A 21,953-nucleotide genomic window follows, 5' to 3' on the forward strand; every position below is an offset into this window, starting at 1 on the left:
CTCTTTGTGGTTCTTGCTTTATTTTGAATGTATATAACTTAGAAAACTCAGGGCAGGCATAATTCTTGAGCCAAAAAATGCTTATAATTACTATAATAAGCAACCTATCAACTGTCCCCTCCCTACCTCTAGCAATTTAGAGTGACTACATATTGTCTGAACTAGGACAACTGAGAATAAAGGGGGAAGCTATTAATAATGACACCAGGACATAAGTGTAAACCAGCACTAACCCTGACTATTAAAACAAATATCACCTAGGGTGTTTTTTCTCCTAACAACCTATGTGATCAAAGGATACCAAAAATTTAGTATGTCCCAGACTTTCTAAAATAATCCAATTCAACACCAACTTTGCCTTTGTTATAATAGAGGGACACCCCACCATCTACATTGAAACCATAAGAGATTTGTTTTAGAAGATGCACCACAGGACTTTTGGTCATAATTCAGTTATTTCCTCAACTGCCAAAGCTAAGGGTTCAAATAGAAGAATAAAGAAAGAGGCTGTTTCCTTTGATGTCTGGCACCTCAATTTAGAGAACAGTGACATCAACTTTCCTGCTGGAAGGTTTTTAAAAAGCAAGCTGCAGGAAGGCCAAGAAGTGGGAACCCAGCTGAAAAAAATATGAAAATCTGTCCAAGGCTCTTAAATAACTGCTGAATGATTGATAAGAAAAGGCTAATAAAATTCATCGGTTACCTAAACAGAAATACAGATAATATTAAGCCTAGGGGGGAAAAACACTAAAAAGTATAGTGAGGAGATTGAGGGAAACCCTCTTGGGCTGTGCTTATTCTCAATTTTCAATTTGGGTTCTGTATCTGAGGACGGCCATAAATACTCAATTTGTGTTCAGTGGTTTGGGAGCTCTATTAAAAACTTGGTTGCAAGCGAACAGCTAGGAGCCAGAACCCTAGTAAGTGGAGATGCAGTGACACCTGCTGTTCACTTCTGGAACTAGCAATTCTTTGCAGCCACTAGCTGTGCTAGCATGTTAGGAATGGGAATCCATTCCAGACACTTTTCATTAAGGCAAAGGTGAATCCTCATGTAAACTAGTACCATAAAAGTTCAACCTGTTAATTAACATTGTAAGCCAGGACATTCAGCATGCCACTTCACTCAGAAATCTGGGACAGTGCCAGGAATAGTGGGTCAGAGAACTTTCATTCAAAACTCGAAGTCAATCTCATAAACCAACATGATGTAGGCCTTAAAGAACAATTCAACGGCAGGCACCTGGGAGATTCATTCCATGCTTTCCTCTCCTAGCTTTCTAACCAAAGGCAACATTTCTTCACTCTATTGTTTGTTTTCCCTAAACAGATATGCCCTGTCTTACAGCATATTAATTCTTACTTCTTCTCTTTCACCCCTCTGTTTTCCAAAATCCTTTTGTAAGTACATAATGTTTTACATACTCAGCTACAGGTCATGTGCTTCCTTCACTTTGCTTATGGGAAAGGATAGTCTTCTGAAGACTGTTATCAGTATATGAGGCTAATGACATTTTCCTCCCTGGCTTTAAGAGCTAAAACTTCTTTCATATAACTCATAGAGCCATGTCACATGTAAGCCACTGCACTCTCTTCACCTTGGCTATTCTTCTGTACTGTTCACAGGCTAAACACAGTAGCTGTAAAGAGAAGGTCATTTAAGAAACCGTTGGTTTATAAACGCCAACAATGAACACTTCAGTTCTGATCTTCTAAATATATGCCTTCTACATGGTTCAATCTCAGCCATGTAGGTACTACCACTAGCCTTCACATTTCAGAATGTGTCCATTCCAATCATGGTGTGTGTGTGTGTGTGTGTGTGTGTGTGTGTGTGTGTGTGTGTGTGTGTGTGAGTGTTAATCAAACAAATAAAAACAGCGACAGAAATGGACCCAATAAGCTTGTTTCAGAGAGGCTTACCACTTCCAGTTCTTGCCAGATGCCTTAATTACTGAGATAAGAACTGCCAGCCACGTTATTTTACTACTTGTGATGATAAAATCATAGCTGTAAGAAATCTTAGGGGTCATCTAATGGAACAGCTGCACTTTCTTGATAAAGGATCTGAGGTCTGGAGGTAGAAGTGATGGGCCCAAGATCAGATTTCAAGTTAAAAGCCAACTTACATGGTGACTGAGAACGCTCAACTCAGAGTAACTGGTATAGCTCATATTTATTTTCCTCAACAGGAACTTGAGAACCCAAGAATCCAGGGAACTAAAGCTATAGTTAAGTCAGTCTTATTTCCCAGGAAAAAGTATCTTTACCCACAAACATATATGATCTTTGGCACCAATAATAAGAACGGGCCAACATTCTAGGATGTCCTAGAAAAGTAGCCAATAAAGTAGAACCAAGTGCCAAGCCTACACATTCAGGGCTTAAGAGCAAATGGAGAAACTGATTTTAGAATGTGTTGCCTTAAGGTGGTTTTCAAAAAGCACCTGAACCAGGACTTTGGAACTAGATGGTACTGTAAATATTGTTTCATTCAATTCGTCCCTTTTACATATAAAACCTTCAGCAAGTATAGAACTTTAATAAGTATAAACTTCCTTTTGTAGAAATGTATGATAAATTACTGAAGAGAGAACATGAACTTTTTATTTCTTAAGTTTAGATTAGAAATGCAGAGTAAAAGGGAAATATTTTACTTGAAGCCCAACTCCATAATCTTAATGAACCATGGTGATATACAAAGACATCTCAGATTATGGTGGATATGTTAAAAACATATCTAAAAGCTAGCATCACAGATCAAATCAATTATAATAAACATAAATAAACATCTACAATTTGTCCACCAAAATAGAATTGCTAAAAATCAGTACAATATTCAAACTGGTAAATTTGTTTCTTGTGGGGATATGGGTTATAAGACAGGTACAGCATGGGTACATGTGTACTGGGGATGAACAGTGAAATGGTGGGAGCAAGGTTCCTCATTGTTGAAGAAGGATATTATAGATGAGCAAGAAAAGAAAACATTCTAAAATGAACTCTGTGGTACTAAAGTCCAAGACATCAATATAAACTCATGTTTATCTTGATATATATGCAGATGAAGAAACACAGAAACAATGATAGATATGTCTATATTCAGAGATTAGTATGTATACACATGCTACCCAGCTCTGCCTGCTGAGAAGGCCTAGAAGTAATGACAGCCAAGCAGCATTAAACATACCCAGTGGCCAGTGGTTTCTGAACTCCATTCTCCAATAAAAAGAACAAGGGGTCCTCAGAAAAATGGCTGATTCTAGGGCTAAGTCACGGAAAATATAAGATGAGCCTGGACTATATTTGTAGTATCAGAAAGTAAGGAAGTGTTCAAAAAAAACCAAAAGGATAAGAGTATGTCAAAGGGATGCATGAGTCACCTAAAAGACCTCCCTCTGGCCAAAGCTGGAATAATTCAGGCAACAAGATAAATAACATAGTACTGGATTATAACTCAAAGTATAAAAAAAATACACATGAGTCCTTAGTGATATAAACAAATGATTAAATAAATTGATGAGAAGAGTCAAATTTCTTTACATAAGAACTCTAAATAAGGGGTACTTGGCTCACTTACAACTCTTGATCTCAGCTCCAACTCTTGATCTCAGATCAGGTCTTGATCTGAGGATCGAGAGTTCAAGCCCTGCGTTGGGCTCTGTGCTAGGTGAGAAGCCTTCTTAAAGAACTCCAAATAATATACGCAGATGCTCCTCCTTCTAAGAGATGGGAGTTTAATTCCATATATCTCCCAACCCATTTTGAGTATGGACTAGACTCAGTGATTTGCTTCCAAAGAACAGAGTAGGGAATGAAAAAAACAATAACTTTTACAACAGATAAACTGGCAACCAAACAATTTAATCAAGTGACCAATTTTAATCACTAGTGATGTTATGGAAACATCAGGTGCCCCCTGGGAGGGCACTTCACCTCTGCAGCATTGTTCCCCAAACCTGTAACATCAGTCTAAATTGAGGAAAACATAAAAGCTCAAACTGGGGGACATTATAAAAGGTAATTGCCAGTATTCCTCTAAACTATCATGGGTCATGAAAAATATGGAAAAGACTGAGAAACTGTCAGGGATCAGAGGAGACTGAAAGACAAGACAACTACATGTAATGTGGTATCCTAGGACGGATTCTGGAGGTCATGAGTGGAAAAACTGGTAAAAACTAAAGTCTGTGCTCACTTTGGCAGTGCATATATTAAAACTGGAACGATACAGCGAAGATTAATGTGGCCGCTGTACAAAGATGACATGAGAATTTGTGAAGTGTTCCACATTTTTTTCAAAAATCTAAATAAAGTCTGGAATTTAGTTAATAGTAATGTGCCAATGTTGAGGTCTTCCTTCTAACGAGTCGTCCATTCAACTAGACACATGAGTTCACTCTTCCATGCAGTGTGATGTCTCTCTTCTTCTGTGCAACCCCTTCTCAGTACACCAGTAAGGGCCAGTTAACAGTCTTCGAACAGAGGGAACAGCAACAACTATACAAATAAGCCATCATCTGGATGTGCATATTGGGCTGAAGCTGCCCAATGACATCCAGAGCTTGCTTCTGTGACAGAAAGTCACTTACAGAAAGCAATAATCTGCCACATCAATATGTCCCACTTGGTCTGGACATCCCCAGGAAAAAGGCCAGGAGACTTGACAAAGCACAACTTTTACATATTAAGTTTACAAAGACACCTCAAAAGGGTTCAAACTGTGTCTAGGACTGAAATCTTGTAGGCTTCTGACACCTAGAGCAAATGCCTTAGACTTGTCCCCAAGAGTCGTGAAACAAGAATGCCACAACACCAGGAGACACAGCCTGGCTTTAGTCAGTGTGTACATCGAAGACTACCATGGAGGTCATATCTAGGTTTGGACGTCGTGAATTCAAATCCTAAAGCTCAATGCACCTTAAAGTGCAAGAGGAACATCACATTTCCCCTGAGGATTAAGAAACAACTTGGATCTGGAGAAGTAAAGAGGCTCTAATCAAACTGCTGGGCTAAAGCTATGGGTTCACATTTCATCTCTGTAGGAGGGCTGGATATGTACTGCCCAGCTTCCATGACAGAGGCTTGAAAGGAGAGAGTTTGAGCACTGGTAGTCTATGGACCGAAACATTGCTAGACAGTAAGCAATTCAAAGGTCAGTGTTATGAGCAAGTCTCAACATACTTGTGTCTGTCTCTAGGAACTACCAAGTGTTTGTGTACCACCGTGAAAAAGAGGCACTTCCAGTTGTCCTTGTCTCAACTTCCCAGTCTCAACTTCCGATCTACATCTCCACCTTATTTACTCCACACAGAGCCTTGTTCCCATGACACGTGCCCATATACTTTTGCTATGTTTACCAACACACCACCTATCGCAGCATCTAAGGGGGAAGAAGGCTGACCAGGCTCCAGTTCATCAGCTGCTCAGAGTGACTGCTGAAGGATAGCCTCTACTCAAACCCTGTTCCCTACCCATCCTCATTCCCCACCCCATCTTGCCACAAAAGCATTAGAACCTTGTACCTTGGTTTCAGTATTATTCTTAGGAATTTCCTTTTAAAATGCAAATGCCCCTCCAAGGAATATATTAAACTACCTTAATATATTAAGGCCATTATCAAATCAACATCATTATCAAATCAACCAATAGGCACAAGTTCAAAAAGGGGAGAGGAAAGGGCCTAAGAAAGAGCAGCGAAAGCCTGGATGAGACGAGATGAGACGAGAAGGGTTCCTGGGGCCCTGTATAACAGGGAGAGGGGCTTGGAAACAAAAGCTGAAACAGCAACAAAGAAACTATTCCTACTTCACAATTTTCCCAAATCATGCCCTATTTACCAATTATGAGCTCTCACCTTAATTTGGGGGTGGGGTGAGAGACTACAGTGATCATTTAATTACTTAACTACTTGCTTCAGTCATAGGAAACAAAAATCTGTACTTCCCAAATCCAGTAAATCAGTGCCATGGAACTGAAAGAGTAAAAATATATCTGAGATAAAAGATGGAAATCAGCTCAGAATGAAAAATGAAAAAAAATAGCCCTACCATGAACTGGGCTTGAAGTACACTTACTTATAGATAGAGGCAGGTGCAAAGTTAACAGGAAACATTATTTCTCCCAAGGTCAGGCAGCCCCTATAAAATAATGTTATTAACAACTCTCCGAGTGCCTATTGCTTTCTCACCAATGATGCCCCCAGACCCATTCTGTTATAGCATCTATTACTGAGGATACCCAAATGTTAAACTGCCCCTGCCTCAAGATAGCATTCAAACCCTAATTAATCCCCCCTTCTAATCCTGCCTCAGAAATAGCTGCCAATCCCAAATTGATCCCCATTTCCCTTAGAGCTTTCTCAGAATCCTTCAGCAAGAACCCAAACCTTACAAAGGCTGCTTCCCTCCTCCCTCTTGTTGTGTGGCATTCCAGAGTTCTCCTGAAATGCCTGCCCTCACCATATTAGCATCAATAAATCTGGTTGTGTCAGACTACAGGCTTGTTTCAGGTGACCTTTGAAACCAGAAGCCTTCATCTCTTCGCCCTCTTGGCTTCAACTTATAGACGCAGAGACTCCAGCCCTTCCTATTTCTCTTCTGGTGCAGACAGCCCTCCCCTGAAGTGGGCTCAGCTGGCCCAGCCACCAGCTGACACTATAGGCAAGAGGAATGCATTCATTCAATGGTAAGACGGTGGGAAAAAAGACAGAAGGAACAGCCTCAAGAATAAAGAAAACACAGGGACACCTGGGTGGCTCAGTCAGCTGAGCATCCATCAGGTCATGATCTCGTGGTCGGTTCGTGAGTTCAAGTCCCACATCGGGCTTGCTGCTGTCAGCACGGAGCCCACTTTGGAGCCCACTTTGGATCCTCGGTCTGCCTCTCACTCTGCCCCCCCCCACCACTTGTGCTCTCTCAAACATAAATAAACATTAAAAAAAAAGAATAGGGGCGTTCGCTTTCAAATGTCCCCTCTCTGTAAAGAGAGCTTTCCTATTATTCTTACTTTCTTATCTTATTAAGAAAACAAAAAATAAAAAAAGAACAAAGAAAACACAGAAGTAGAAGCCTAGTCACAAATGTTTCAAGGAGGACAGAGTCATCAATTGGGTCCAGTGCAACTAATAATTCAAGTAAGTTGTGAAGTGAGAACAAAGCAGGGAATATAGCATCATGCAGGTCACTGGTGTTTTGGAAAGAGGAGTTTCAGTGAAGTGGTGTGGACAGAAGCCTGATGGAAAGAATTCAAGAGTCTAGAAATCAGGAGGTGGAGACAGCCATTACTGATACAAAATTTTCCAAGGAATTTTTCTATGAAGGAGAGCAGTGAAATGGGGAAGAAACTGGAGGAGGAAAATAATAGCATTATATGTAACAGCAAGAATTTTTTAAAAACTTGAATGTCCATCAATAGTGACTGGCTGTAAAAATGATGACATTCTACCAGAGGGGATACTCCACAGTCATAAAAAGAAATGAGGATTTCTAGAGTGATCTCTGGAATATATTATTAAGTGGGAGGGAAAAAAGTAAGATGCAGATCAGTATCTTTAGTTATGATACTTTTGTGTAAGAAAAGGGTCAAATTTCTATGTGTTGGCTAGTATTTGCAAAACAAACAACACTGAACAGATAAACCATAAATAAATAAAAATGAGTATCTTAGGGGGAGGAAGGGACTGGCTGAAGGAGGCAGTAATGGGAAACTTCTCTAAATATTCCTAAATTGTGACTTAGAAATAGTAGAAATGTCTTAGAAAATGAAGAAAAAAAAAAAACAGCCAAACAACAACAAAAAGAAAACAAAAACAAACAACCTAGGTCAAAGGGAAACACAGTAAGGACTGGAGATCAATTCTGTAGGATGGTGATTGGCATAGGATAGGTGCACAATAAATAGCAAATTATCTATGCACAATTTAAGTAGCACCACTTAAGTAGCATTAAAAAAACAAATAAAATATGTTTACGGTGTTGCCATGTTGGAAGTTAGTCAATGTTAAGAGTAATGTCTGATGACTGGCTATGTCTAGTTAGAGGACTATGACAATGACGGTAAACAAAAAGCAGAAAAGGCCTCCTTACTTGGGCAAGTTAACATTTAATGTTGTAACTTAAAAATCAACTACTTTGATAAAACTGGGCATTAACTTGTCAGTGAACACCACCTGTGGTATGGAAGACAACACCACAAAATAGTAGCCAGTTTTCAATCAAGCATATTACTTTATAGCAGACTGCTCTGCAGACCACCTACATCAAGAACATGAGGGCTATGTGTGAAAAAAACAGATTCCTGGATCCCTAACTGCAATGAACTAAAATAGGTTTCATATATAAAATCTAAGAGTTTATGATACCTATAAAAAGGGTATTTAACCTTTAACTTTTCCTCCTCATTCATTAGTTTCACTGAAAGCAACTAGAGCACCAACTCCTTCCTCTAAAAATTGGCAAGTAAAGGTAAAGAATCAAGCACTGAGTCTAGCCTGACTGTAAAACTGAACTGCAAGATATCACTGTTGATGAAGAAAACTTTTCTTTTTATCCCAGAACTACTCCAGCTAATAATGTGGGTGGAAGAAATAATCACTTTGTAACCCCTGATGAAATGACTTAGGCAATAATCATCAATGAATGAAAGCCATTTGGCTAAAGGTTGCTTGAGAAGGAGGACCTCCGCAATGGAGGGATCAGGCAGTCACTACTTGAACCCTTTCATCGCTCTCGGCATCACTAAAACCATAACAATTTTCAAAAACCAAAACAATTTTGAAAAAGAATGACATTGGGGCGCCTGGGTGGCTCAGTCGGTTAAGCGGCCGACTTCGGCTCAGGTCACGATCTCGCGGTCTGTGAGTTCGAGCCCCGCGTCAGGCTCTGTGCTGACAGCTCAGAGCCTGGAGCCTGCTTCAGATTCTGTGTCTCCCTCTCTCTCTGCCCCTCCCCTGTTCATGCTCTGTCTCTCTCTGTCTCAAAAATAAATAAACGTTAAAAAAAAAAAAATTTAAAAAAAAAAAAAAAAAGAAAGAAAAAGAATGACATTGGAAGTCTCACACTTCCTGATTTTAAAACTTACTAAAATACTACAGTAATCAAAATAGTGTGGTACTGGTAAAAAGATGTACAGGTCAACAGAAGAAAAGAGAGAGAGTTCAGAAGCAAACCCTCCCATATATGGCCAAATGATTTCTGACAAGGCTGGCATGGCCATTCAAAAGGGAAAGGACAGGGCACCTGGGTGGCTCAGTCAGATGGGCGTCCGAATTCGACTCAGGTCATGGTATCACAGTTCATTGGCTTGAGCCCTGCATCAGGCTCTGTGCTGACAGCTCAGAGCCTGGAGCCTGCTTCGAATTCTGTGTCTGCCTCTCTCTCTGCCTCTCCCCAGCTCACACTCTGTCTCTCTCACTCTCAAAAATAAAATAAAAATGTTAAAAAAATTTTTTTAAAGGGAAGGGACAGTCTTTTCAACAAGCGTTGTTAAATATCATATCATATTCAAACTGAATATCATATACAAAAGAATAAAGATGGAACCTTACTTTCACACTACATAGGTACAAGAATTACCTCACAACAGATCAAAGACCGGAGTGCCCGGCTGGCTTGGTCAGAGGAGGATGTGACTCTTGATCTTGGGGTTGTAAATTTGAGCCCCATGGACACAGAGATTCTTAATACAACTTTAAAAAATGGATCTGGGGTGCCTGGGTGGCTCAGTCAGTTAAGGGTCCGACTTCGGCTCAGGTCATGATCTCACAGTTCATGGGTTTGAGCCCCGCGTCAGGGTTTGGGCTGACAGCCCTGTCTTCCTGTCTCTCTGCCCCTTCCCCACTTGCACTCTGTCTCTCTCTCTCTCTCAAAAATAAATCAACATTAAAAAAATAAAATAAAAAAATGGATCAAAGACCTAAACATAACAGCTTAAAGTATAAAACTCTTAGAAGAAAATATAGAGGGGTAAAAAAAAAAAAAGAGGAAAATATAGAGGGAAAGCTTCATGACACTGGATTTGGAAATGATTTCTCGGATATGACACAAAAAGCACAGGCAACCGAAGAAAAAATAAACTGGACTACATCAAAATTAAAACTTTCATGCATCAGGGGTGCCTGGGTGGTTCAGTTGGTTAAGCATCCGACCTCCGCTCAGGTCACAATCTCATCTCGTTGGGCTCTGTGCTGGCAGCTCAGAGCCTGGAGCCAGCTTTGGATTCTGTGTCTCCCCCTCTCTCTGCCCCTCCCCCACTCGTGCTCTGTCTCTGTCTCTCTCTCTCTCTCTCTCAAAAATAATCAAAAAAAAAAAAAAAAAAACTTCTGTGCATCAAAAGACAAAATTAACAGAGTGAAAAGATAACCCACAAAGAATCTGCAAATCATGTATCTGATAAGGGTTAATACCCAGAATATATAAAGAACTCCTACCTAAAAAAACCCCAAAACCTGATTTAAAAAATAACTTTAAAAGATAAACTGAATAGCCAACAAGCACATGAAAAGACGCTCAACACCACTTATCATTAGGGAAATGCACATCAAAACTCGTAACACCTTACACACATTAGGATGGCTACTATCAAAAAACAGAAAATAAAATAACAAGTGTTGGCAAGGACGTGGAGAAACTGAAACCCTGGTGCACTGTTGGTGGGAGTGCAAAATGGTGCAGCCACTATGGAAAACAGCATGGCGGTTCTTCAAAAAATTAAAAATACAACTGCCATATGGTCCAGCAATTCCACTTGTAAGTGTATACCCAAAAGAACTAAAAGGAGGCTCTCAAAGAAATATTTCTATATCCACGTTCATAGCAGCATTATTCATAATATCAAAAGGTGGAAGCAATCCAAGTGTCCAGTGATGCATGAATAGACCTAAAAGTGTGGTATATACATACAACTGATTACTACTCAACCTTAAAAAGGAAAGAAATTCTGATACATGCTACAACTTGGATGAACCATCAGGACATTATGCTAAGTGAAATAAGCCAATCACAAAAGACAAATATTGTAATACTGTATGATACCACTTATATGAGGTACCAGAAGAGTCAAATTCGTAGAGACAGACAGAACAGTGGTGACGTCAAGGGCTGGAGAGAGAGAGAAATGAGAAGTTATTATTTAGTGGGTACAGAGTTTCAGTTTTGCAAGATAAAAAGAATTCTGGAGATAAGTGGTAACGATGGTTGTGTAATAAGTACTTAATGTCACTGAACTGTATACTTAAACATGGTTAAGGTGGTAAATTTTGTTATGTGTATCTCACCACAATTAAAACCAACCAACCAACAAAAAATACCCTGAGGCCCAGTAACTTTAAGTTAGTTGCTCAAGGTCAATCATGAATATATTATGTGGCAGAATCAAAAACAGAAACAGAAGTCAGCTCTTTTTAATCCTAATCTAGTGCTTATCTATAACACCATGCAGCACTCCCACCGCTAGTCAGTTTTGAGTGTTCCACCAATCAGGAAACAGATAATACTTATGGAGACAACTATTTCTGACAGAAAATATGTAAATATTAACATCCTCACTATTTACATTTCTATAGCCTACTTATAAAGCATAATCTGAGTGGGTAACAGCACAACTACAGAAAATTAATGTAGGTTGCAAGTACATTGAAGCAACTTAAAATATTTAAATTTTATTATTATTTTTAAAATGCTTATTTATCTTGAGAGCATGCAAAAGCCCAGGGGAGGGGCAGAGAAAATCCCAGGCAGTCTCCGAGCTGCCAGCACAGAGCCCGATGTGGGGTTCGATCCCACAAACCATGAGATCATCGACCCAAGCTGAAATTAAAAGTCGGGCACTTAACTGACTGAGCCACCCAGGTACCCCTAATTTCAATTTTAAAGTAGGGGTGCCTGGCTGGCCCAGTCAGTAGAGCATGCGACTCTCGATCCTGCGGTTGTGAGTTCAAGCCCCACATTGGATGTACAGATTAATAAATAAATAAATAGTAAATTTTAAAGTACAATTATGTTTAAAAATACTGCAGAGAATTCAAACTATAGCTATGAGCACATTAATAGCCAAACTTTTGCAAATGGCATAATATACAGATTAAACTGACATCTTCACAATCATTTTGGCAGTTATGTCGAAAAGCACTTAAATAAAACATTGGAGGGGTGACTGGGTGGCTCAATCGGTTAAGCATCTGACTCTTGATCCCAGCTCAGGTCTTGATCTCAGGGTCGTAAGTTCAAGCCCTGCACTGGGCTCATGCTGGGCATAGAGCCCACATAAAGAAAAACTTGGATAGAAGGACTTAATATTTAAATATTACCCATTCTATATGCAAACAGGTAGAAAGATGGCTGTTTTTTTTGTTTTGTTTTTTGTTTTTTCCACTACTACTGCTGAATTTCTCAACCAGTTTGTTTGACTGGGACACACTTGGTGTTTGCTGGTATCAACAGTATTTTCATCAAAGGAGAAGTTAAAATAGAATATTTGAGCAGAAGTACCTCCAAGAATTTAGTTCAACAACCAGAAAGAAAAATTTTAGACTATCAACTGATTTACCGAATTCAAACTTACACATCTTAAAATTAAAAATAAAAAAGACTGCTCCTCTCGGTACACATACTTCTAAGGTGAAGTTTAACTTAGGACTGTGCTACCTTTCTACAAAGCTACTATGTATGTTTTGAATACTTAAAAGCATATCAACAAGACAGGGGTCCCATTTGCCTTTTTTAGAAATTTAAGCCTTGTCTTCAACATAATTATGGCCAGAAAGTATAAAAGAGCATTTCGGATGGTAATTAGTTACTCCTGGTGAAAGCTTTTCTGTCCTAGAGATCTGGTAATGCACTACATTAACTCTGCTGTCCCTTCCCCCTCCTCCTAAAAGAGGACAGGCTTTGTTTTCTGGCTTCAGAGAAACTGCTGCAAGTCAACATCACCATCCAAGCCAGACCAATGCAAGAACTAGCAAAACAACACCCTCCCCCTCAACATTCTCTCCAAAAAGAATTACATTACAGACATCACATTCACTGAGAAGTCAGAGTCAAAGGCAGTGACAAAGCAGAACCTCCTAAATGTTTCTTCATTCTCCCCCTAACCCATTTTTCCTTTTCTTCATTTCTTTGGTCTTACACAACTTGCACAAGTACCCTTTCCTCTCCATTTCCACTGCAGGCTCTTACTAGACCAAATTATCTGCCTGGCTCGAATCTGGGCACAGAGCTTTGGAGAAATGAATGAGTACTCATCCTAAACTGAAGTGGGTCTAGCAACATCCACACACACAGGATCACAGGGCTCACTCACGGCCATCTCAACTTCTCAATCCTACCAGAGAAAGTCAATCTCACCACTCACTCACATCTGAGGTACACGGAATACACAGATGCCCCTCACAGGCCTCTTAGTCTGGACTATGAGAGTCTGCTACCCATCTCTCTTCCCGATGACTAGTGGTGTAAACATTCCTCAGAGCACTATGACCTCCAATCCATCTCCCAGTTCTTCCCACACAGCACCCTCACTCATGCCACTTGCACAAGTCACACTCCACCAGAGTTTATGTTATTTATTGCAGTCTGAAAATGCAGTACCTTCTCCCTTGTTACCAATCTGAATCTATTTAGTTAAAATATTGCAGATTGGGGAAAGCCCTTCTAGACCACTTGGCCTAAAAAGTTATTTTCTTTTCTTGTTTTTAAAATAATGTTTATTTTTGAGAGAGAGAGAAAGAGAGACAGAGTGTGAATGGGGGAGGGGCAGAGGGAGGGACACACAGAATCTGACGCAGGATCCAGGCTCTGAGCTGTCAGCACAGAGCTGACATGGGGCTCAAACCCACAAACCATGAGATAATGACCCGAGCTGAAGTCAGATGCTCAACTGACTGAGCCACCCGTACGGCCCTAGAAAGTTATTTTCTAATGTTTATAATTGAAGAGAAGCATTTTTAATAGACCTTATCTTTTAAGACTTTATTTCTAGAGGAGTTTTTAGGTTCCCAGCAAAACTGAGAAGATACATGTATATTCTGCCTCCACACATGTACAACCTCCTCCACTATCAACATCCCACACCAAAGTGATATATTTGTTATAATCAATGAACCCACACAGACACATCATTATGACCCAAATCCATAGTTTATATTGGGTTCACTCTTGGGTGTTGTACATTCTATGTTTGTTTGTTTTTTAATGTTTGTTTATTTTTGAGAGAGAGACAGAGTGCAAGTGGGTAAGGGGCAGAGAGAGAGGAAGACACAGTATGAAGCAGGCTCCAGGCTCGAAGCTGTCAGCAGAGCCTGACTTGGGGCTGGAACTCAACTGTGAGATCATGATCTGAGCCGAAGTCGGATGCTTAACTGACTGAGCCACCCAGGCACCCTTCTATGGGTTCTGATAAATGAATGATGTGTATCCACCACTCTGGTATCATACAAAATAATTTCACTGCCCTAAAAATCCTGTGTTCTGCCTTATTCATTCCTCCTGCCCCCAACCCCTGACAATCACTGATCTTTTTACTGTCTCCAGTTTTGCCTTCTCCAGAATGTCACATAAGAATCATACAGAATGTAGCTTTCTCAGATCGGCTTCTTTCACTTAGATACATGCACTTAAGGTTCTTCCATGCCTTTTCATGGATTGAATGCTCATTTCTTTTTAGTGCTGGGAATTATTCCATTATCTTGATGTATCATAGTTTATGTGCCCATTTACCTACTGCTATACATCTTGGTTGCTTCCCTGTTTTTGCAATTATGAATAAAACAATTATAAACACAGCAAAAGTATTTAGTTTTGTGAGATACTGCCAAACTGTCTGAAGTGACTGTACCATTTTGCATTCCCACCCACAATAAATGAGAGTTCCTGTGGCCCCACATCCTCTCCAGCACTTGGTGGTGTCAATGTTGTGGATTTGGGGCATTCTAATAGGTGGATAGCGGTAACCTGTTTTAATTTAACTTGCAATTCTCTAATGACATGATAATGAACATCTTTTCATCTATCTGTATATCTTCTTTGGTGCTATGTCTATTTTACATTTAGGTTTATGATTCATTGTGAGTTAACTTTTTCAAAGAATGTAAGGTCTGTGTCTGGATTCATTTCTTTGCATTTAGGTATCTAGCTGATCCAGTACCATCTGTTGGAAAGACTATCTTTTCTCCAGTGTATTGTCTTCGCTTCTTTGTCAAAGATCAGCCGACTGTATTTGTGTCCTTTTCCAGACTCTCTATTCTGTTCTATTGATCTATTTGTTTTTTCTTTCACCAATACCACATGGTCTTAATTACTGTAGCTTTATATACTAAGTCTTAAAGTCAGGGAGTGTCATTTGTCCAGCTTTGTCTTTCTCCCATATGAAGTGGCTATTCTGGGTCTTTTGCATCTTCGTATAAAATTTAGAATTAATTGGTTGATATCCACACAAAAACTTGCTGGAACTCTAATCGGGAATGTGTTGAATCTACAGATCAGCTGGGAAGAAATTACATTTTGACGATATTGTCTTCCTATCCGTGAACATAGAAAACCTCTCTACTTAGTTCTTCAATTTATTTTATCAAGGCTGTGCTGTTTTCCTCATATTAATCTTGTTCATACTGTGATAGATTTATACTTAGGTGTTTCATTTTGGGAGGATGCTAACATAAACAGTAATGTGTTTTCAATTTTTTTTAATGTTTTTATTTTTGAGAGAGAGAGAGAGAGAGAGAGAGAGAGAGAGAGACCAAGTGAGCAGGGGAGGGGCAGAAAGAGAGGGAGGCAGAGGATCCAAAGTGGGCTCCAAAGCAGGGGCAGAACTCACAAACCAAACTGTGAGACAGATCATGACCTGAGTTGAAGTCAAGACGCTCAACCAACTGAGCGTCTAGGTGCTCCTTTAATTTCACAATCAAGCTATTCACTGCTAGTATATAGGACAGTCATTGACTTTTACATATTAACTTTGTATCTTACAACCTTGTTATCACTGCTTATTAGTTCCAGGAGTTTTTGTCACTTTTTTTTTTTTCAGATTATCTACATCATCATGTCATCTGCAAAAAAGTACAGTTTCATCTCTTTCTTCCCAATCTATATACCTTATTTCCTTTAATTGCCTTACTGTGTTACCTAGAACTTCCAGTATGATGCTGAAAAGCAGTGGTCTTTTTCTTGCCTTATTTCTGATCTTAGAGGAGACGTTTCTAATTTCTCACCATTATAATGTTAGCTGAAGGATTTTTGTACATGCTCTTTATCAAGTAAATCCCCCTCTATTCCTAGTTCTCCTCAGCTTAATCATGAATTTTGACAAATGGTTTCCCTGCATCTATTGATAAGAACATGTGATTTTTCATCTTAGCCTACTGAGGTAATGGATTTCATTTACTGATTTAAAAAAAAAATTTTTTTTTTTAAATTGTGGTTTGTATACACAATGGAGTACTACGTGGCAATGAGAAAGAATGAAATATGGCCCTTTGTAGCAACATGGATGGAACTGGAGAGTGTTATGCTAAGTGAAATAAGCCATACAGAGAAAGACAGATACCATATGGTTTCACTCTTATGTGGATCCTGAGAAACTTAACAGAAACCTATGGGGGAGGGGAAGGAAAAAAAAAAAAAAAGAGGTTAGAGTGGAAGAGAGCCAAAGCATAAGAGACTCTTAAAAACTGAGAACAAACTGAGGACTGATGGGGGGTGGGAGGGAGGGGAGCGTGGGTGATGGGTATTGAGGAGGGCACCTTTTGGGATGAGCACTGGGTGTTGTATGGAAACCAATTTGACAATAAACTTCATATATTGAAAAAAAAAAAGAAAAGAAAATTTTTTTAATGTTTATTTATTCTTGAAAGGGAGACAGAGTGCGAACAGGGGAGGGGCAGAGAGAGAGGGAGACACAGAATCCGAAGCAGGCTCCAGGCTTCGAGCTGTCAGCACAGAGCCCAATGTGGGGCTTGAACACATGAACTGTGTGATCATGACTTGAGCAGAAGTCAGATGCTCAACCGACTGAGCTACCCAGGTGCCCCAAATGATTTTTAAATGGCGAACCAGTCTTGTATATCTGGTATAAAGTCCTCTTGGCGATGGTATGTATAATTATTCTTATATATTTGGATTGAGTTTGCTATTATTTTATTAAGAATATTAGGATCTATGTTCATGAGAGATAATTAATGGTCTGTGGTTTTCTCTTCTCGTAATAGCTTTGGTTTTGGTATTAGAATAATGTTAGTCTCGGGACGCCTGGGTGGCTCAGTCGGTTAAGCATCCGACTTCAGCTCAAAGTCACGATCTCACGGTCCGTGAGTTCGAGCCCCGCGTCGGGCTCTGGGCTGATGGCTCAGAGCCTGGAGCCTGCTTCCAGTTCTGTGTCTCCCTCTCTCTCTGCCCCTCCCCCGTTCATGCTCTGTCTCTCTCTGTCCCAAAAATAAATAAACGTTAAAAAAATTAAAAAAAAAAAGAATAATGTTAGTCTCATAGAATGAGACTGCTTCTATCTTCTGGAAGAGATTCTAGAGAAGTAGTATAATTTCTTTCATAAGTGTTTAGTAGAATTAATCAGTAAACTCACCTGAGCCTGGTGTTTTCTGTTTTGTAAGGTTACTGATTTAATTTCTTTAATAGATAAAGGCCTATTCACGTTTCCTATTTCTTCCTGTGTAAGCTTTGGCAGACTGTATCTTTCAAGGAACTGGTCCATTATATCTAGGCACAGAGTTGCTCATAATATGCCTTTACTATTCTGTCAGTGTCCATGGGATCTGTAGTAATGTCCCTTCTTTCATTTCTTATTTTAGTAAATTGGGTCTTCTCCCTTTTGTTCTTAGTTAGCCTGTCTAGAGGCTTACTGATTTAACTGATCTTTTCTAAGAACCAGCTTTTGGTTTTGCTGATTTTCTCTATTGATTTTGTTTGCAATTTCATTGATTCTTGCTCTAATTTTTATTATTTCTCTTCTTCTGCTTACTTTGGATTTAATTTCCTTTTCATTTTCTAGTTTCGTAAGGTGGAAGCTTAGATTATAGATTTTAGGACTTTCTTCACATTAAGCTGAATATTCTTTTGCCTTGGGTACTCCACACAAATGTTCAACACCTTTCTGGTTTTAGGACTTAGAATATTTGACTCTACCCTCAAGATCCCACTAGGACTCTAAAAAACCCAGATCATTGGGATATATGAGGTGACAAAAGCTTTACGGAAACTTTACTAAGAAGTTAATACACAACAGGTTAACAGCTGAGGAATGATTACTACACAAGGTTTCACAATACAGTCTCATCTTTTAATAATAAAAATGCTAAAATAATAGCATCTAACATTTAATCAGAGCTTATCATGACATGCTGTTCTACAAGTTTTTATGTGCATTAACTCTTCTAATCCCCTCAAAACACTATGATGTAGGGTAATGTTTTCCTTGTAGATTAAAAAACTAGAGTCACTAAAAGATTAAATAATTTCCTAAAGGTCACATTGCTAATTACTATTGAACTACAGATGGTATGACTTCAGAGCTCATCCTACTACTCTATTGCCCTATTTTACTTAAAAAAAAAAAAAAAATGAATTTGTGAGCCAAGTAAGTTATTATTTGTTCATTCTTAGCAAGCAGCCCAGATTCTATTTTTCAGATGGCTGTCTAATACATTTATTAGTTGATCACTATTTATACACTTTGCCCGATCTCTAAGAATTAATGACCAATCCATAGAGACAGAAAGCACATTAGTGGTTGCCAGAGGCTACAACAATAGGGAATAACTGTAATGGGTATGGGGTTTCCTTTTGGGGTGATAAAAATGTGTTGGAATTAAATAGATGACGATTGCACAATACTGTGAATGTACTAAACGCCACATAATTGTACACTTTAAAATTTTACCCCAATAATGGGGCACCTGGGTGGCTCAGTCGGTTGAGCGTCTGACTTCGGCTCAGGTCATGATCTCACACAGCTCATGAGTTTGAGCCCCATGTCGGGCTCTGTGTTGACAGCTTGGAGCCTGGAGCCTGCTTCAGATTCTGTGTCTCCCTCTCTCTCTGCCCCAACCCACTCGCACTCTGTCTCTGTCTCTCTCAAAAATAAATAAATATTAAAAAAAAATTTTACCCCAATAAAAAAATTATCTATAATATTTTGGTTATAGTAATCCAATGGAATGGTATTCAACTACTAAGTTTCTGAAAGTATTTAATAACAGGGGAAAAGATCCTAAAATATTAGTGAGTAGGAAAAAAGTAGATTATACAACTATATGTAACACAAGGTCAAATTTGAAAAATAAAAATTTTTGTTTTTAATATTTGGACACATACATTAACAGTGTTCATATAGTTCATATATAAATGTTTTGCTTTGTTCTTCATATTTCTTCTATTTTCTATGTTTTATATTTCTTTTATTGTCAGGACAAATACACTTTTAAAAGAATTTAGTCACAAATAACTAATAAGTTTAGCACTGTAACGGACTCCCAAGTCCCTCAAATAAGAGAACAAATAGAAAACAAATAAAATAGTTTAAATTCAAATACATAAATAATTACATTAAATTTGCATAGTCTAAACGTACCAGTTAGAAGACAGAGATTATCAGGTTGGGGGGAAAATGGCCCAACTATATGCCATCTCCAAGAAACTCCAAATACAAAGACATAGTTAGGTTGAAAGTAAAAGGCTGGAAAAAGATATATCATGCAAACAGTAATCAAAGAAAGGAAGAGTGGCTGTATTTATATCAGACAAAGTAGACTTCAGAATAAAGAAAATTACCAGGAAAAGGGGGGGACATTACACAGTAACAAATGGGTGATTCACCTAGAAGACATAATCTCAAATATGTATGCACCTAACAACTGAGCTTCAGAATACATGGACCAAACACTGACAGAACCGGAAGAAGAAACAGACAAACCCAAAGCTGTAGTTGGAGACTTCAACACTTCTTTTTCAGTAACAGACAGAACTAGTAGACCAAAGAAACAAGCAAATAATAAAGACATAGAGGAATTAAACATCACCAACCAACTGGATCTGACATTTATACAATACTCCACCCAACAAAGCAAAATAGACATTCTTTTGAAGCACACATGAAATATTCACCAGCAAAATAGTATCTCCTGGATCAAAAACATCTTAACAAATTTAAAAGATCTGAAATCATATAAACTGTGTTCTCTGACCATAATGGAATGAAACTAGAAATGATTAAACAAGATAACAGAGGGGCACCTGGGTGGCTCAGTTGGTTAAGCGTCCGACTTCAACTCAGGTCATGATCTTATGGCTCATGGGTTCGAGCTCCGCTTCAGGCTCTGTGCTGACATGACAGCTCAGAGCCTGGAGCCTGCTTCGGATTCTGTCTCCCTCTCTCTCTGTCCCTCCCCCACTTGCAGTCTGTCTCTCTCAAAAATAAACATTAAAAAAAACAAAACAAGATAACATAAAAATCACCAAACACTTGGAAATTTAACACACTTCTATATAATCCATGGGTCAAAGACAAAGGCTCAAGGGAAATCAGAAAATATTTTCAACTGAGTGAAACTAAAAATACAGTATTTCAAAATTTGTGCTATGTAGCTAATAGTGCTTAGAGGGGAATTACAGTTGCTATAAACTAAGTGTTTGTGCCCCAGCCCCCAAATTTTTATGTTGAAACCTAATCCCCAATATGACTGTATTTGGAGGTGAGGCCTTAGAGAAGTGATTAAGTCATGAGGTCTCAAGAATGTGATTACTGCCTTAAAAAAACCAAAAAAACCCCCAAAAAAACACACACCCCAGAGAGCTCCCTTACCCCTTCTGCTATGTTGAGAGCACACAAGAACTATGAACTAGGAAGCAGTCTCTCATCAGATACCCATCTGCTGGAGTTTTGATCTTAGACTTCTCACCCTATAGAACTGTGGGAAACAAATTTCTGTTGTCTACAAGCCACCTAATCTTTTTTTTTTTTAATTTTTTAAATGTTCATTTATTTCGAGAGGGGTGCGCAAGCAAGAAAGGGGAGAGAGAGATGGAGAGAGAGCAGGGCTCCATGCTCAGAGCAGGGCTCAATCCCAAGACCACGAGATCACAACCTGACCCAGTATCATGAGTTGGATGCTCAACCGACTGAACCACCCAGGTGTCCCAGCACCTAATCTCTAATAGTTTGTTACAGCCACCTGAACGGGCTAAGAAAATAACATTAAACACCTACATTACAAAAGAAAGGTCTCAAGTCAACCTTAGCTTCCATCTTAAGAAACTGGAAAAACAACTATTAATAAACCCAAATCAAGCAGAAGGAACAAATAAAAATAAGAGCAGACATCCATGTAACTGAAAACAGAAAAACAGAAAAATCAATGAAACCAAAAGCTGGTTCTCTGAAAGACCAATAAATTAAGAAATCTATCAAGAAAAAAGGAGAGAAAACACAAAACATCAAGAGTGAGAGAAGAGATTATCACTATGGACCCAGAAGGCATTATAATAACAACGGGTACTACAGGGGTGCCTGGGTGGCTCAGTCGGTTAAGCGCGACTTTGGCTCAGGTCATGATCTCGAGGTCTGCCGAGTTTGAGCCCCACATCGGGCTCTGTGCTGACAGCTTAGAGCCTGGGAGCCTGTTTCGGATTCTGTCTCCCTCTCTCTCTCCCCTCCCCCACTCACGCTCTGTCTGTCTCTGTCTCTCTCTCTCTCTCTCTCTCTCTCTCTGTGTCTCTCAAAAATAAACATTAAAAAATTTTTTTTTAAATAACAAAGGGTACTACAAACAACTCTACATACAAAAATTTCACAATTTAGTAAAAAGGACCAATTTCTTGAAATTACCCAAAGTCACACTGAAATAGATAACCTGAACAGATTTATAACTATGAAAATACCAAATTAGTAATCCAAAATTTTCCAAAAAAGAACCCTCCAGGCTCAGATGGTTTCACTGGCAAATTCCTTAAAAG

The 21,953-nt window shown here is 39.0% G+C and overlaps 1 protein-coding gene and 1 non-coding gene across 3 annotated transcripts in view; one reads left to right on the forward strand and one right to left on the reverse strand.

Moving 5' to 3' along the window:
- The window catches only part of ILRUN (inflammation and lipid regulator with UBA-like and NBR1-like domains), a 95,766-nt gene that overhangs the window by 20,669 nt on the left and 53,144 nt on the right, over positions 1–21,953 (reverse strand). The gene's annotated exons all lie outside the window — the stretch shown is intronic.
- Positions 4,195–4,297, forward strand: LOC122238899. The gene has a single exon (XR_006218048.1). It is a non-coding gene; the product is annotated as a U6 spliceosomal RNA (small nuclear RNA).

The sequence above is a fragment of the Panthera tigris genome, chromosome B2 (assembly GCF_018350195.1).
Source record: "Panthera tigris isolate Pti1 chromosome B2, P.tigris_Pti1_mat1.1, whole genome shotgun sequence".
NCBI lineage: Eukaryota > Metazoa > Chordata > Mammalia > Carnivora > Felidae > Panthera > Panthera tigris.